This window comes from Passer domesticus, chromosome 2 (assembly GCF_036417665.1).
Source record: "Passer domesticus isolate bPasDom1 chromosome 2, bPasDom1.hap1, whole genome shotgun sequence".
NCBI classification, from domain to species: Eukaryota; Metazoa; Chordata; class Aves; order Passeriformes; family Passeridae; genus Passer; species Passer domesticus.
In genome coordinates, this window is record NC_087475.1 from 80,603,619 (window position 1) to 80,622,711 (window position 19,093).

At 38.7% G+C, this 19,093-nt stretch overlaps 1 protein-coding gene and 1 long non-coding RNA gene across 12 annotated transcripts in view; one reads left to right on the top strand and one right to left on the bottom strand.

Moving 5' to 3' along the window:
* Positions 1-19,093, bottom strand: part of FAT3 (FAT atypical cadherin 3) — a 398,570-nt gene that overhangs the window by 111,649 nt on the left and 267,828 nt on the right. The window lies entirely within an intron of this gene.
* LOC135294382 (uncharacterized) lies at positions 1,241-3,642 on the top strand. 2 transcript variants are annotated; one of them, XR_010356490.1, is made up of 3 exons: positions 1,241-1,371; positions 1,618-1,698; positions 3,504-3,642. It is a non-coding gene; the product is annotated as an uncharacterized LOC135294382 (long non-coding RNA). The 2 variants fall into 2 exon arrangements; XR_010356489.1 differs by lacking the exon at positions 3,504-3,642 and adding an exon at positions 1,878-2,048.

Here is a 19,093-nt window from a genome sequence, read left to right on the forward strand (position 1 = left end):
TGAATGACATCTGAACGACATCTGTCATTCATCTGTCAGTCTGAGACAGACTGTCTCCATACACACTTGTCAAGATGTGCCATCGAAAACCCAACAAGAGGTGACTCACAGTAATCAGTATGGGAAAAGGGTAAGGACAAAATCATGGCTTTCCCAGTGAAGATGAGAACAGATGGTCAGCATATAGTGAACACCTTCTCCTGCCTGTGTGATGAGTCTGGTATCCAGATCCACCTGCTGCAGACAAGCTGCTGCTTGACCATACGCAGCTGAGATGGACCAGGACAGCGCCTGTCCCCTCTGCTGCACTGGTTAGATATTGCAGCTCCTGCTGTGTCAGGTCAGCCTAAACAGGGGATACAACCTCCCAAAGCTGGGATGCAGCCATGAAAGCAGCTGAATTTGGACTCCCTGACTAATCAGACAAAGGGTTGGTCCATTCAGTGAGGGTGGAATGTCTTAAAAGGAATGTGATTACATATTTAATAGGGTCTGAATGCAACAGATAGCAAAAATAATATGCACTATTATATGTTTTCATGGTGAAATCCTAAGCATCACTGTTTTCTCAAAATCAGTTCCACTACAGTTTTCTCCAGAAAATGAGCATTTTCCTGTAGGAATCTGTATCTACGCATTGGCTTTAATGCTTATGAGTTAACCAAAATATGTCTGTCAATACACATATAGATACCGGTTACCTGGGAATTTCTTTGCTAAAGTAACAACAGTCGCACCTCCCTTACAATGTTTCCTTTAGCAGGATGGACCGGGACAAGGCCTCCTCAAATTCCCTCTTCTTCTATCAGATATGCATTTTTTGAGAAAAATGCATTAAAATGTCTCCTTCTGCAGCATATGACAAATTCAGTATAATAACAGAACTTTCTCTCCATGTAAAACAATTTCCACTTCTGCAGGATCTACTTCAGCAGTTTTGGTCTACAGACATTAACCCTCCCTCCCCTACAGGACTGAGAGATATTAATGTTTATGTTCATGTCCACAGAACAACTACAAAGGGATTTCCATAGAAGTGGACCTTCTCAGTGAAAATAAAGACTGACACTGACTGTTAACATCCCACAGCTGGAATGTTAGATGTGAGAATTTCTGCTTTTTATGACTATGGAGAAGGCATGGAGGAAACACCTACTGTGGAACTATTGCCTAATAATCTAGCCTAATGCAATGGTCACAAAAGGAATTTTGCCTTGAGACAGTCACTCCTCCTATGAGTCAGACTGTGACACTTATTGGAGAAGGTGTAGTTCTTGAATCTTTCAGAATGCAGATACAACTGTGAGGACCACCCTTCTGAATTAAGAATACTATATTGAGTCTCATTAACAAAAACTCATGACTTCCAAGGTAATTATTAACTCAGCTGGAGGGAGTAGCTAGCAGGGATGTTACTTCAACAAGTACAAGACAATTAGCAGGTGTTTAATGTGAGTCATCAAGCCTTGAGAAGAACAAGTATCTTCTTCCATATCATTCTTTGGCAGGAAGAAGTACTTAACCTACCCAATATTTAAATTATGAGGAACTGTCACATCACTGTCATTAGCATTGCAAAAAGCTGAAGATTCCATATTTGCTTGTTTATTTTTTTAGTGTGATAACTGCTTAATGCAAAATAAAGTGAGCTGAGATGCTTGTACCTCATCAAAGGAGCGTGTACAACGAGCTTTTCAGGTAAAAGTCTCTCCCTTGCCCCAACAAGAAATGCTAATTTTGCTTCAGAAAACCTTAGAAAAGAGAATCTGGGTAAGCTACTGAAGGCAGAAAAATGATCAAAGGGAACGGGAGAGTTAAGGCATACCCCTGCTGTTAGTGACTAATGGGTCTGTTTCTTCTGCCAATGTGTAAACGAGCTGCAATGCCTATTGTAAATCTCTGGAACTCAGCCCGAGTAGGAGAAGTGAAAGATTAGAAAGGAGAGCTCATCGAGGGATGAATACAACTTTAAAGTCAAATGCACTGAATTACTATCTCTGCCGACTTCAGAGAGAGACTAAACTCGTGGCTAAATTCTTACAAGGAAATATTTTTCTGAAATGCATGCTGTTACTGAACTACATGTCAGATTATTGCTACAAAGTGAAGGCAGTGTAGCTCAAAGACATACAGAATACGAGAGAAAAATAAATGTACTTATTTTTTCTTTTTACTTCAGAACGAATACTGGGTTAGTTGTAGCGAACTAGATACCTTATCTTTCTAATCCTTTATCTAGCAACTGTGGGAAAGAAACGGGTAAGTGCTTATTTCTCTTATTCCAATAGGATGTGGTGCTGTCCCAAAAGACAAATCATACTTCTTGTCCAAGAGAGTTCCAATCATATCAATACAATCCATCTTTCCTTATTTCTTTTACAATGTGCTAATCTGGGAAATCTTTGTAAAAAAAAAATTCATACAGTCACTCTGGCCAGGTTTGAGAAATAAATAATTTAGAGTACATTTTAAATAGAGATTATTACTGACATAAACAGTCTAGGTGTTTGATTAGGAATGTCAATGGCTTCCAGCCACACTCAAGCTAGAAAACGATGCATAATAGTCTGTTAAACCATTTGAGAATTAACGATGACATCAGGTAATTTCAGTGCTGTATTGCCAAAAGACAGGAAGAAAGGAAGGAAGGCAGGCTTTTTCATTTGGAGTTAAATGCTCCCTGTAGTATTTGCAAACCTAAATATTAGAAGAGTGCACTGAAGAAAGCCTTAGAGGCTTCAAATCTTTTGTCAGACTCAGAATGCTGAGACCAGTAGATGGTAACCAAAGGATCTGGCAGAATGCAGTATCAGAATGGGTGATTTAAAAGTCCAAAACCACTACTACTACTTCCATTACATTTATCCTGTGTCGCATTTTATTCTACAAACTTTTTGGAAACAGAAACAATAAACAAGTCTCTGCAAAGAAACTAAAGACTTATATTTCAGATTTAGTAGCAATAAAAGGAAGGATCTGCATAGCTCTTGACAGTGACCCTCTAAAAGAAAAATAGCAGTTTTCCACAAGTATTGCTTTTGAAGTTCATTAGAGTTTGGAGATACTGATGACCTTTGTGCATCAGACTTTATTTACAGCATTCTTCAATCAATACATGCTAAGTGCAGAAGCAACCATTACTCCATTAGATTCCCAGCAAACAGAGCAGCCTGTCATGTGTTAAAGGGAACTCCTTCAGGCAGCCTCAGAAAACACCTTCCCCTTCCTTTCCCTGAGTAAAAAAACCAAACCTATAATCCTTAGGAATGTCAAGCTCATATAATTTGCATTTGATGAAATGTAGATTAAACTTTGTCCGGAAGTGACTCTAAGGCAGTCACTTTCCAGAAGTCCAGAAGTGCCTCTTACTTCCACCAGTGGAATCAAATACAGAAAAGCTTTACCTCGACTGCCTAACTGTAGCATACAGTCACGTAAGATTCAGCAGAAATCCTCTGGTAAGGAAAAGCATTGCTCAACCACGACTTTTTCTGACCTTCTAGGTGATAACAGCACCTCGAAACTGCATATATCATGTCCCCTATCCCATGCTGAGCAGTTTGCAAAGTTTGCAAAAAGATGATTGGAAAATTTGAGATGATCAGTGTAAGAACATCAACCTCAGTCTCCAAACAACATTTGTAAAGGTCTTTTGAGTACATTATGAGCTTCCTCTCTTTGCTCATGAAGTTACAGTAATGAGTCTTGCTAAATATATAATGAAGAAAGACTTGAAAAGCAGAAGAACTCACTCCAAATTGTCCCCTGATAATGCCTGTTGAAGGACATTTACCCCCCTTCAGACTGGCACCTTACAAATAAGATAAAGTATGATACACAATTGCTTAAAAATGGTTTTTAAGGCATATGAAACCTCTTTAGAAACAACCTATTACTAAACAGAAGTATAACTACCATCATAGCCCTTAAATGAGAAAGAAGATAAAAGTTGCCTATTGATCTTCACAGTAAACTTTGAAGAAGGTGTTTAGCTCCTGCTGAAAGTGAAGATTACAATCTGAGAGTTTCGTGAACAGAAAATGAATAGTCAAATGTGAGAATATTTCACTTCAAGAGGATTTAAATAACATAAAGTTTGCAAATCAAGATATGCATGCAGTTTAATGTTAGTAGTACTCTCTATGTCAATTTTAATCTGATTCATACCTCAATATCTACTTCAGCCATTTATGGATTTTGCTTTTCTTGTGAAAAGAAACACCTGTGATTAAATATTGATAAGTTCCCCTCTATCAGATCTACCTCTGCAGATAATGCCCTTCTCAAAAAATCTTATCTTAGCACTCAGGAAATACAGTAGCTCTCTTTTTGTGCTTCAAAGGAGGTGTGCATCAGCTTGTAAGCTCACCACACTGCTATTTTCTCAAAGATTCAATTACTCTTCATTTTCTATCCACACAAGTCACTTGATTCTCATCTTCACAATAAGAAGGAACCAAACACCTTCTTCAGTTTCCCCAAAATGATGCAGACTGTTACACATCTCCAAAGTATGAAAAAATCATACTTCCAATATGATTTTTTTCATATCAGACCAGTCAATATCTGTAATCATATAAGAAAAACATTCTGGCTATTAATAAAGACAGAATATGTTATCCATGCTTCCAAGATATTTTCCTACTATTAATAATTTACGTTATGTTTTAACTATCAACAGACATGACCTGCTCAAAAAATATGTGCTGATTTATTGCCAAAATTTAATCAAGCTATAGTACTAGTCACCATGGAGTTAACTAATCAACAGTATTTACTTTACATCCTTGTTTGGGTGTGCAGCCATGTCAGTTTGTAGCACGGGTCCCCAGATATCAAAACTGACAGGGAATTAACTCCCAGCTCCTTTAGCAGAAACTCTTGGATTCAGAGCAGGTGTGGGGCAATAGCCCTCCATCTGTCTGGCACTAAGTCAGCAGCACTGCCTCATGCTGATACGGTACAAGCTGCTGAAGGTCCTCTAGGAAAAGGCATAGTGTGAAAAAGCTTGCTCTGTACACCCTTAAAAATATTGTGGCAGAAGCTTCTGTTAGAACAAAGCAATAACTTCAACTGAGACTTTCAGTCTTCAAAGGGAATAATCATCTTGTGTCCTAAACTATAACATAAAAACCTACTTCAAAACAATTTTTGTCATGCTGACATCCACAGCCCTCTGATGTTGGATGAAACATTCTCAGGTGAGGCTCTGCGATGGTCAGTTTCAAAACAATATTGCTGTTCCTGAGGAGGTAAAATGTTTATTTGGCCAGCATTGAGATGAAATATATACACTGTAGTTCCTTAGATTTACTTCACAGGAACACTGCATACACTGCATATACTATTTATTTACTTTATAAGAACACTCCAAATTCTATGCTTCTATATAAAGCAGAACCAGGGATTTTCAAAAGAATGGCAGTTTCTTTTTTTTTTTTCCTCCCCTCAGCAGCACTTGTCTGTGCTAACAGGGGATGACACCACCTTGTCTCTGGCTGAAAATCAGATTAAGATGCATCCAGCCCCATCTCCAGCTCCTCCTGTTCTTCCCCTGTCATCCACTTGCAGCCACCTCCACCCACCAATAAACTGTTTGTGCATCTGTGCTACGAAAAGGGCTTGAAATAATCAGGGCTTAAAATGAACTGCCAAAAGAAAACAAATCCCCCCAAAAGGCAGACAGCAGTGAGCAGAGGCAATGAGAGAGCAAAAGGAGGAGAGGCATGCCAGCTCCCCGAGCCAGGCTGGGGCAAGTTCTCAAAGATGTTTGGTCATTGAAGGAATGTGCATTGTACTACAATTTTAGTGATTAATTCTGCAATTTTACTACAGATAGAAACTTAGAGTCCACCCCTCAAACTCCCCGCCCCAAAAAATCTCTGTCTTTGAACTCATCACTTACCAACAAACCTTTGATCAATACCAAAGCAGGCAAAGCCAGAACCATTAATATTAACATAAAAGCCTTCGTGTCCCATCAGTAATGCTGAAAATACCCAATTTTCATCTTACACTGTTTTTCCACAATATGCAAGAAATGAGTGCTCTCCATCCACACTCGCAGGTAGAAAGTTTCAAAGACAGTTTTACAGCTAACAGACTGATGAGTAGCCTCTGAAGTTTAAACGCAATTGAGATTTTTCTCAGTAAAAAATGAAACTTCCACAGTTTTATGTTCAAAATAAAGCTTACCTGTTAGAAAACTGATAAATAAAAAATTGATTTTGTAGCTGGGTAGAAAATATATTAATCAGACTTTTAAGCGATACAGGCTTTCCCCAATTTTTGAATATCCTTTAGAGATATTTTAAATTGCAAAAAGCAAAAATGCATGCAGGAATTTATCTGCATTTACTGAACAGTCACCCAGGAAGATTGCAGTGACTGTTTTCATTAATAAAAAAGGAAGAAAAAAAAAAAGAAGATATGATTTTTTTGCGATATTCAAGTTATTTGACAGTAATTTCTTTGGTTATCAAGGAGGTGCAAAGTAAAATTTTAGTCAAATTAGAGGACAATATCATAGCAATTATTCATGCATATTTGAATAAAGTAATTTTTGCAGTCAGATGAGGATTACATCCTAAAATATCTTACAAAATAGTATAAAAATTCTCAGAAAATCAGTATGAAAAGTAATTAAAATAAGGTGAAGGAGATAAGCATGAATAAGGAGCCTCGTTGTTGGGGTTCTTCCCAAGGCAGATTTTTTTAATCACAATATTATCCTGTTTTTGTCAGACCAGGTTAAAGTAAATCACATCAATCGACACTTTGATTTTAGTAATAAAAAGTTCTACTTGACTTCTTGATGCCTATTTCACAACTTTCTGTTACAAATCAATTTTGGACAGATAAAAGGCATTAATTGGGCCATATTTAATCACACTTTCATCTAATAGGCAACACAGACAAGCCTTATTATCTCAACCTCTGCTTGTCTTTGATTTTATATGTCCTGTAAATATCTACTAGCTAATTTATATTGGCATGGGGTCAATTTTACAAGCTGGTTGAAAATCAATCAGCATGGGGGAAAAAATGAAGATTCCAGTTTTGAAGTAAAATTCACATTCTTGGACCGATCACCTTTTTTACTTTTTCCACACTGACTTCCCAGCTTGGAAAACTCAAACTGGAAAATGGGCTCAGATGTTGTGTCCAGTACAAAGATGTGAAACTGAAGTTCAGGTAACTGTTCTGGTGATACAGAATGAGAGCTATCATCCCCTTCCCTGATGGGTGCAGCAGGACTCTGTGTTTCACCAGACAGAGTACAAACCTTGCTCCTTCTCACTACACAAGACTGATGCAAGCCAAGTGTACCTTTAGGGACAGGTTCACTGTAATCCTCTTTTTCACTAAGTCAGTTTAGCTATTTTCTCAGCTCTGGTGAATCTCTAAAAATCACCACAAATGCCTGAGAATAGTCTCAGCCTCCCCAGCCATGCTGTGGACGGTGGGGTGCACAGATACTGCACAACTGGAGACACACAGAGCTAGTGTAAAGACAAACATCACCCTAATGAACCACTCTCATGTTGTCTGAGCAGCTAAATAATTACAGACACCTTATTGGCAGGGAAGCACTGGCCAGCTGTGAAACCCTCAGACTTGGAAATCAATGGGAATTTTCCCATTGACTTTGGTGAGAATGGGGTGGCAGCCCGAGCTCAACAACCTAATTTCAGAAGTTTAAATTCCCATTGAGCTTTTGCCCAGCCCTGGGCTTCAGTTCCATGAATACCCAAAAGCTGTGAGCCTTCAGCTAAAGGGCAGGGAAGGTGTACACCACTGCAGCATCACCACTGTGTGCCGGATAACTGACTGGCAACAATCTTACTTAGAGCCCAGGCAAACATGGGATTTTCTGTTTGCTTTAAAGAAACAGCAATTTCACATGCAATTATTTTCTTCAACACGACTTTTTTTCCCTGTTGGTTCAATCTGTTACACACGTAGCCAGTGATCCTGCGAACAGCGATGTATACGAAAAATTTTCAGAATGTGTCAAGACCATACTGCCCCAACATAAATAACGAGGTGTGTGTATGGGAACAAAGTCATTTGGGGGTAACGATACAACAGGAAAAGCTGTCCCCAAGTTTTAATATCCCAAATGTGTTGAAAAGAAAAAATCCTGTCCCAAAACCTTAATTTCCCAGAGTAACACTTGGAACACATTAAAATGTTCAGGTTATTAATATTAATTAAGCAATTAATATTATTATAATTAATTAATTTCATAGTGCCTGGAGTCCTGGAAAGGGATCTTTATGTGTTCGAATAATAATAAGATGGTATTCTACTCCTGCAGTGCGGGAGGAATTTTAAAATATCACAACTTTTAAAATATTCTTAGCGCTTTGATTCTTCTGCAGAATTAGTCTTTAACATGCATTTGAGTTTTGTAGCCACAGGATGGCATTCACTGCTGTGCAAAGGGTCAATAAAATGTAAAATGTGAGTAGAGCTTAGGAAGCATACTTTTTATCTGCGGAAAGGAAATGTTTAATCAAGAATGATTAATATAAAATTACTGCTTTCCAGTGATGACAACCATTGATTCAAGAATGTACTACAGAAATCTTAACATGCGTAGCCCTTAAGGTTCATTTTCCTACTGCGTGGGCACTATGGCCTCAATAGACAGATATCTTCCCTGACTCCAGTAAGCTGTGACACTAAAAGTACAGAGCAGCAATTCCAGCCTGGGATACCAGCAACTACATAAAACACCTCAGTTCCACTTCCATGGTTTACAGAGTCAAAGTCACTCCTTATTGGATTTATACAGGCTCATAATTTACTGTTTATTTTCCCATTAGGGCAGTGCATGGGGTAGGTGTTGACACATAGCATACCAAGGACATATGCTTGTATGGAGGACAGTCCATACAAGGACTGTCGGACCAAACGGATGGCCAAAGGTGACCGATAATTGGATTGCAAATGTCAAAGAGTGGGGTTGAAAAGACAGGTATATCAACCCACATATACTTTTCCCAGTAGTGAAATGAAAGTTAAGAGCCAGGACAATCAGCTAACTAGTAGTTACAATTTATAGAACCAGGTGTGAAGTCAGTGGGAAGCAGCACCCAATTAACAGCAGCAGAGGTGTCTTAAGTGAATGGTGAAATGACTGAATTTAGAGTGATGAGCAGGAATGTCAGATGGAGAGACAACCAAGTAGTGCTATTAACCTTTGTGAGATTGCCTCCTTGACAATGTGGTCTGGGGGACAATAAAACACTGCATGAGACAATATGCCCAATTTGGGAGTGCAGGGCTGATATATTGGAGAAGGTGGTGAATTACCCTGGACTCATTTTATGGGCCTCCAATTAGCCCTCACTAGGTGAAGGGAGCAAAAGGAGGAAGCAGAAAGAATGATCCTCTAATGAGTTTCTTTGCTGGCTTTTAGCAGAAGAGATTGAAAAAGTAAAGTTTCAGGAGCTGCTTTGCTTTTGAGACTGTCTCAGGAGGTGTTAAAGGGGCAGGGTACTCTGTTGGAAATAGCTGTGAGAAAGCTCCTAATTTATGGGAGGTGGTGAACAGCACAAGTACATCCTGTCAGGACCAGTGCAGGAGGTGTGATCCCTTGGCACAGGCAAATCAGATACGCCAGCCCCAGGCACGATCCCCATGGTTAGTGCTGTGTCACCACTGCAGATGTTCACTCATGATGTGGAGCCCTGGTTGACAGTACCTAGAGATGCTGCCACTGCTCCCTCTGAGAAATCCCCTACAAAATACAAACAAACTTGTTCTCCAAAAGTGCATCCAGTTTTAGAAATGGAGTATTAGGAGCAGATCTAATCCACAGATTACTCATATGACAAAACATGTTAAACTGATTTACAGGCTTAGTGAAGCGGTTTGTCAATCTAGTCAAGTTCAAGTGCAGTTCCCGTTTCGGTACCTAAGTCTGGTGAATGCGCTCCCAGTAACCTCTAGAAAACAGTGCACAAATGTGTAATTTATTCAGCTACTACCTTTTAGGCATTCAAGGGCTGGTGGAGCTTATTGTACTCCAGAGAAAGCAGGGATGTGTCTCAAGTTAGGAAGTCATGAGGTAGCTCTGAGCTATAGCTTGGAGGAGAGGGAAGGGGACACCAAATTAACTCTGCAAGAACTGAATGAGCTGAAAAAGAGCCCACAGCCCTGAGCTGGGTAATGTGCTTTGTCAGGAAGCTGGATAAATGACTGCCTCATGCTGAGCACTGTGCTGCAGCAGCAAGGATTTCTTTTGGGACCTGAGCAGCTTGCTGGAAGTTGGGCATCCCATCACCACTGCGATCCATCATCAGGCACCCTCCCAGGGCTGCAGAAATAACACATCTTCTGTACACTTCAGACTTCTTTTTATTAAAAAAGCCACAGTTTTCAATTGATACTTTCACACTGAGAGTCGGATATTATGAGGACTGAATGCCTGAAGAGAAGGCATTCAAAGAAAGTATTATTTTACTTTTTAAATGTCATTCCCCAGCTGAGGTGCTGCAGAGAAGACTGCACTCAGGCAGTATTTAGTGTGCTGCAACAAAAATAGTGAAAGATCCTTAACTGTACACATACTTGGTAAATGCCAGTGGGAAAGACAGAACAGGCTTTAGTATTCGATTCAATCCCACAAACATATGTCCAAAGCTACACAGAGAGAGTTTGGGCAGGTCCATTTGAACAACAGGGTTTTGGTGAGGAGGATAAAGAGTAAATGCAAATTAACCTCACATGTCAGTTAATATTTTGATTCCTTCTGCTACAAATTATGGTCTATTGAGACCAAGCTAACAGACAGCCCTCACTGCCTTCTGTCCCTCTCAGTCATTAGATATCATGCCATTTTGGCATGTGTACCAGATAATAAAGCTCTGCTTAGCTAAAATGTGTGGTCTAAAATTTATGACTTTGTGGAAATTTTCTAAGTGTTTTTTAAACTGTGGTCAAGTGTTGGGGTTTTAAAAAAGAGGTGCAATATAAAAAACCATGTTTTTATATTCTCCTAGTTTTTTGGGGTTTTTTTCCAATGAAGTTTTTAAAATCTGAGCGTTAAGAACACTTGTTTTATTTTATACAACACCTTAATAACTATCTGGAAGGATAGTGGAAGACAATAAAATAAATGGGGAAAAAAAGATATATTTGAGGTTGTGGAAAAAAATATTAACTTATTTACTGGTATCTGGATTAAAGATAACATGCTGGATCTCAGAAAAGTCAAAGCCATGAATTGACAGACTGCTATTAGCAATATTTGTATTCTTACTTTCCCAGGGAATGTGAGGAAAAATAACTCATTATTTTGATTCTGACATTTTTGCTCTCAAGTGCTCATGTTAATCCTTGCTTTTAAATATTTAGAACATTCCTTGCCAAAGAAAGTATTGTTTTTTGCCAAACCATAAAATGTACTTTAGGACTGCTATGATAACATTTTCAATGTCTCTGTATCATGAGAGATTAGCAAACAGCAATATTACATTTGAGAATGATGAGATTAATCTGTTTCTTGACAACTGAAATTTGTTAGACTGTGAAAAGAAAATTACTGGTTTTGAGGGCCGATTTCTTTGCACTTGATGCTTCAGGGCCTTTGTACTTTTCTGTTTAAATCATGTCTTCATAAAAAGCAAAATAACTGTTTGGTCTCTGATTGTTATCAAGCTGAAGTCAGATAAGAAAAACATTAGGATTCTTATGTTCTGTGATAATATATTTAGGGAGAAAAAAAGCGTCAATTATGCTTAGTAAACTGATTCGCAACCCGATTAGAGGTTTTATTATCTCTAGGTATCATGTAAATACCTTAATTTGTGTCATGTTACAAATTATGCAGAGAACTCCAATCTTATTTCAGCACATTTCACACAATGATGCACTTTTGCCATAACAAATTACTTTTACAATGGAAAAAGAAAACCCCAAATGGCACAATTTTTTCAAACCACCATGATTTTGCTTGACATTTTCCAATCCTGTCCAGTATACCCTTCTTGATCAATATGAATGTTTAAGGATTATATGGTGGAGGGATAGTGTGGTGGTGTGGGAAAGATCTGGAAGATCAGAAAAAGAGGGAAAATGCATTATACTGAAGGACATTACAGGCTACAGTGAGAAGACTGCGAGATGTGATGAGGCTCAAAGAAAATGTTGTGCATTCATTGTGCACTGGGAAAAGGTTTTCATCAAGGGCATGGACTGGTGGGGGCAGTTCTGTGGAATGCTAAGTTTTTAATGTATGAAAATGATAAACCCCTGAAAAAGAACAGCACTAAGAAGGGAAAGACAAAAAATTAAAATTCAATAGACAGAGCACTGACAAAACATCCATGTGCCAAATCAACCCAAAGGCCACTCAGGACAACAGAACTGGAGAGTTAGTGCTGGGATCCCTACACAGGGTATTGCAGGGTGGTTGGTTGGATTTCGTGCATATAAATGATGGCGGCAAATGAAGTTGCTGTAAAAAAATTCCAAAATCAACTTTTTTTAGCAATAACAAGCCTGAAATTGGAACAGCTGAGAAGAGATCACCCTGGGAGAAAGAACAAATGGATGCAAATCTTGTTTGAGGGCATTTTTCTAAATGATGGATTAATTAAAAGGCATACTAGGATTTCCTATGCCCAGAAAGGATTTTAGTACAGATGCAATGCATTCCTAAGTGAGGAAGAAGATGCTACCCTGCCCTAAATTCTACTCTCAGTTTGGTCTTAGCTGAGAAGGCAGGAAAATGAGACTCTGCAAAATGTGTGTATGTGCATGCATGTTTGTGTGCTCAAACATTACAGACATAAATTAACAGTCTGGCAGCTGATGGGTATTACCCATGCTACGAAATGCATGATATTGCACTAAAGCAGACACTTCATGTAACACAAAGGCTCTGTATATCTAAAATAGATTCGAATCATGTGAAAGATTTCCTGTGGCTTCTGCAGAAGATTAAAACATTGGTACATTCATATAAAAATGTGAAGATTTAGCAAAGCAGTGCACCCTGCACAATGAGTCTTTGTTTCACCAAGCACAGAGCCTGGCAAGGGAGACACCCTGAAAGAATATATGAGACCAATTTGGGCATGGTAGGTGGGCTTCAGCCCACAAGAAAGGGAACTACAGATCTTAAGAAACATACAATGAAGAAAAAACCTGTTAGCCCTGAGCTAATCTGTGAGCTAATCCCTCAGTGAGAAAGCAACATTAGACTAAACTTCTAAATCCTGACTGAAAAGAAAAGCTTGATATAGATTAACCAGAGAATTGCCTGCACAAGCTTAGCATGAGGAATGATTTATAAAACAAGAAGGAAGACCACTAATACATCCCTCTCTGTTTCAACAGCATTTAACACATGGGTGCAGACCTCATTTTCGAACCATGCAATAAAACTTGATGTTTTAATAATACTTTTCCCCCTATTTGCATTGATCTAATGCTCTGCTATCTCATAGTTCTGCAAAGAGAAGAGAGAGGTATTGAATATTTTTTAAATTGCTTTTCTCTCATGTGTTCACTCATCCATTTCCAACACACCTGAGGAAATGCAGCCATGGGCACCAATGTCTAATTCTTTTATCCTCGGATTATTAGGGATAAGTTTAGGAAAATCATTGCTACTGAAGCCAGACTAAGCACACCACTCAGAATAAGCAAAGGAATTTAACTAGCCCCCAGCATAATACTTTCCCCTCTCCACAGTGACATCACACATCTTAATATAATGCTAGTTAATCACAGGGTAACTTTCTCGCAGTACACCATGATGCTGAGTCCAGTGAGATTTTAATTAGGTCCAGAGGGTCAAGGAAGTGCTGATACACCCCTAGGCTTCCAGGAGATACTCAGAACCTTGCAGGGTGGCTGACTGCAGGCTGGATTTCCTTCCTGGCACAATTGCATCTTTTCTGTTATGCCTTTAAAAGATTTGGAAAATGCCTGATAAGATAGCACGCAATGTCTCTAAGCTGAATATCTCCTTCCATGCTTCCATACTGAGGTGCTTAGAGCCAAGACCTGCTGCTGGAATGCTGGGGGTCTACAAGGAAAATCCTGAAAGCGGCATTTGATGCCCAGCATGGAAAAGCCAACAGAGCTGGCTTTGCAGATATTAATTTCTTCATTTCATGACCCAATGGTTCAGGTCAGTGATTCATGAAATCTGTAAAACAACCGCCCTCCCTCTGCAAATGCCAGATATATGCAAATCATTCCTTGACTAAAGCAAAACTCGAGGCAATCAGAAATGTGATTTTATTAATGAGACACCATGGCAGACAGCAGTGTATGAACCAAAGCCTCAGCCCTGGATAATTCTGATCTTGCCGTGCTCTTCAAAACATGAACCTGAATGAGTACCTGCAAAATCATCTCTTATCTCGATATTGGGCCACATTTTTATCTAAATAGGTAATTAATTAGTTTTTATTATCCTGGACCATAACACCAATTGTTCCCTGCCCATTTCTAGCAGACTCACCGTCCAATGAAACATGATTTAGTAAAAAATATATTTGGGGAAGTATTCCACTGTAGATGGTAAATCTCTCATCACATGTCAATGAACTGGGAAAATCAAATCTTTTCTATGAGCTGAGGAGGGAATAAAAAACATATGAACTGTGCTTTCTTATTTTAATACCAAATAAAAGAACACAGGCTTACACTACACCTATAGAAAGTCTGTAAGCTCTGGCTCATTCCTGTAATCATCAAGCATTGACAACAAAACCCCACAGTTTTGCATATTGAGTTATGAAGATTTTTTACTTAGGAAGCTCATTAAAGATAGAAAAGAGGAATGCTTTTCTTCATTAGTATTGGTATTTGGTATTGATAAAATAGATTAACGAAACAAGCATGAGATTTTTAATGCTGGACTAAAATCCTGTCATGAAAGAACTCCCACACACTATCAGATTAGCTGGATGGCTTAAACACTCTCCAAGAGAGGCCAGAATCAGGTACTCTGATATAAATGATGCATTGATGGAACTGTCAGTAGCGCATCTGCCCTTGACATCATCCTGGTGTTAGCATGTGCACAACTAATAATGAGACAGTTAAAAGAATGTGATTATTATTATCTAAATAATATATATATATTATTTATATAATATTGAATATTGAAATATTAAAATCAGACATTAGCATAAGGCAAAAAAGTAAAGCATCCTCAGCAATAGCTTGACTTAAAAGTCTACAAATTTTATGGAAATGTCACAGACATTCTTTGCACACCCAGTCTCTCAAGGCTATTGGTATTTCATTGAACAACTGAAATGAGCTGAGGGTTACTGCTACTATTTTATATACACAGACCCATTCTTGCCCTTTCCCTTTAGTATATATATTGTGTCATCAGAATTGTGGGCATATTTTCCAATGGCTATCTGAATTTAACATGGAATACTAAGGACTTTAAACACACAATTTTTTTTTTTTTAAATCGAAGCTTAATTTGCTCCATTATTATAAATTTATAAGGAGATATTTTTTCTTATTTAATAAGAAAGAAGAATTAATATTCCACATGCATGAAGAAAAGTGTTATTAAATTCAGTTTTCCCAATGCTTAGGCTCTTTTACTTGTGTTACTTCTCAAGACATTATCTAAAATAATAGGACATTTGGGAGCTATTGAAATTTGTAATAATAAAAGAGAGTAATCTGTAAAAACACGATGCCTTAATTCTTTTGCTGTTTAAAATTTCTGTTCATATCTCTTGCACAGAGACTACTCACTTAGCAATGGAATTAGTAATATTTTCAGTGACGCAAGTGATAATTCTTCATCTTACCAGATCACGTAAGTTAGAGACAACAGTCTAGCTGAGGAGACCACTTGTCACTGCAGACAGATGGATCACACCAGGACTTTCCCCTCATTTTGCTGTGTAAGGCTTTCTGCCCAAATACACAGGAGAAGCAGTGTGCAATGTCATATGTAAATCTGCCTCTGAAGGATGGTTTTAACCTCCAGTCATCCCCTGCCCTTGGAAAGTTGTTGGCTGTTTCTGAGAAGAGCAGCAGAAGAACACAGGGTGCAGGAAGGAAACCTGCATCATGGATGGGGTGAGCGAGCTCAGTTTGTGCCTCCTAAGCCCAGACCTCGTGTCTCTGCTAGATCTAACACCACACTGGCCAGGTGGATTTCCCCTCTGCTGACAACCCCATGGAGAGCTAATAGGAGATGAACAAGTTTTTTATTTTCTTTAGAACTGTTTGTTTTCTTCCCTTTCTTTCCTCCCCACCCTCTTTCTCTTTTCCTTCCTTTCCTTTTTTCCTTTTCTTTTTTCCCCTTAACTTTGAAGCTGACCTTAAAGTTCAGCGTCACCATTTGAAGATGACATGGGTACATCTTTCCTTGTCCTTTTAGAAAGCTGCCTCTAAAAACAAACTGTTCAACTAGAAATACTTTCAGGTGTCTCAAAAATAATTAAAATAGTTCTCTTATTTCCAGCAAGCACAACTAGTAATACTTTTCGAACTCAAGCTGGAAAGAAGAGGCTGTTTACCTATTTTTTAAACTTCCCTTACATTTTCTGATAAGCTTCAGTGTTAAAAAGGGAAAGGCATGTGCCTTTGGACCCATTTAAACCTCAGACAAAATGTTCAATCAGACACATTGCCTCATTTTTACACCATCACCAGCATGTCACTGAGAAAAAATGCAGCTTTCTCTGCCAAATGTGGGCAATGCTAAAGAACCATGAAACAAATGCTTACACAGACTTGTAATCCAGGATTTAAGCAATCAGTGTGCTGCAGAGCACTATTCAGCTACATAAACCCAATGAACTTCAGCTTTTGTAATTCTCCTGTAAAAATATACATGAGCATATTGCCACACAGCTGCCTATATTCTTCAGAAAATGTTGCACTTTCTCACAAAGGACCACTGACTTCAGGCATCACCACTAGCAAAGGCTACAGCCCAAGTGAGCAGGCTCAACAACAAAACAAAGCTAAATTTGTGAAGTTCTTCTGTGGGAGATGCTGGAGGAAAAGAGGAGGCTGGTGGAGAACACAGGCTGGTGCAATGCTGAGCCACCCGTGTGGTGTTTGTGGGAAGAACTGAGAGGTAGTGCTATTTTTAAATGCCACTAAGCAAGTTCTTAAACTCTTCCTCCCTTGCAAACTGTGACCATAAACTTCATGGCAGCAACTTCCCAGTGATATTCTGGACCAAATTCCAAGTGGAATAAAATTATAATCCCTCTATCAACATTCCCCTCACATTTACAACTCCCCATTAAATGAGTGGAAATTTGAATTCTTTTTAGAAGGCTCCAATTACAGCAGATTATCATGTTTCCCTCTAATTACTGCATATAAATACATGCCATGTAACACAGTTTATTGCACCCTTAGTGTACCTACAGTAAATAGAAACCAATGTGTTTCATTCAGCCCATGCATTTTGACACTCACATCAGATTTAGCAATTTGTCTTCATTACGACCCCTTGCACTGTTACTGCCATCCTTCTCAGTGCTGTGCTCGAGCTTCGCAGCAGGAAGATTGATGGAGCTTGTGTACACTGATTTGCGACAAAAGCAGGGCACTTGAGAGCCACTGTTACCATTCTGATAGCACTAAGAAGGCTAAAAATTAGCTGCAGTAAGCCAATACTCTGCTCCCTCTTCTCCTCCTCTTCAATTAGGGTCCATGACTTGGACCTTGAAAGGCTAAGGCTGCTTTAACACTATTTTTAAACCTATTGCCTTCAGTTGATTTGTCACTTCTGAAGAGATTTAAAGTTATGACCATGCTTATTAACAGCTATTTTTATTCTTTAGAGACACTTTGAATAGACAGGTTTTTTACCGTGACAAATGTTAAAAGATATTTTCTAAATGAATCAGCAGTGGTAAATTTAAATAACCATTTTAGTGTTTTGGATATAATTTTCAAAACTGGCTAAATGTCTGAAGAGCCCACACCACATGTGCTCATCAGGGAGAGACTAAACAGCCTCAGCACTTTAAAAGCACCAACTTATTATATATCATTATCAAGAGGATGGAGAGGTCATTTCTCACTACAGACAATTCACCCCTTCAATCATGAAGTTTCAAAGACTGTTGCTAGAATTGCACACTGAAGCCTGTAACTCTTCTGGCTCATTCTTTTGCTAAACACAGGTCTTGACACAGCAATTCCCAACAAGCTGAACTGCTCAGTGGTGGGTGCATTTTGCAGAGGTTTTCTGTGTTGGAAGCATGAATAACAAAGGCTCTGCAGCAGAGTGTTTAGAAACTGCTCAGGGCAAGAAAACATGTTCAGATCCATTTCTGGGCTGAATGTGCAAGTTAATGAACTGTAGCCTGGATTCAACAATCCTCTCCCATCAAGTTGCCCATGTACACTGGAAAGCAGATCAGGAACTATTCATGTTCAGGAAATCTCAGAATCAGCTGACACCACACAAGGGTGCAGATCCTGCATGAAATGGTTTAATTTTTATGCTTATTATAGGACCTCCACTACTCCTGCAGCTGTTTCAATAAAATCACAGCAAAATCACCAGAGTTTGTTAAACTGTCAACCAGCATTAGGAGGTATCTGCAAAAACTGAGGGCAGAAAAAAACTGATAGACTATTTTTGTGAGGGTTTTTTTTCCATAGCTCAAACTCCACTAACATTCTCCACTTCTAGCTTCTTTTTAGTAAATTAGCATTAGTAAATACGAGAAGAGAATGTGAAGTGTTAACATAGAAATTATTAGAAGACAACACACGTCCTGAAGAAGGAGGAAGTAAAAGAAGGAAAGAAGAGGATGATGTCTTCAATTATTGAAGCAGAATAAAGCCAAACCATCTGAAACTTGCACCTCACTTGGAAACACATCACTATTCTCATTCACTTGCAAAGCAAGCAGGTAGCTCTCAGGATTACCTTTCCTCCTTCAGACTGTTATTTAAATACTTCATCCTAACGACGAAATATTTGAGAAAGTCTGTGAATTAGAACAATGCTTTTGTCTTGCTTCATGTGAGAAAGTAATGTAATCAAGTGGTCATTTTCCTTCCATTTCAGGCAGAACCAGTCCATTAATAAGAATTCACTAAAGCAAGAGAC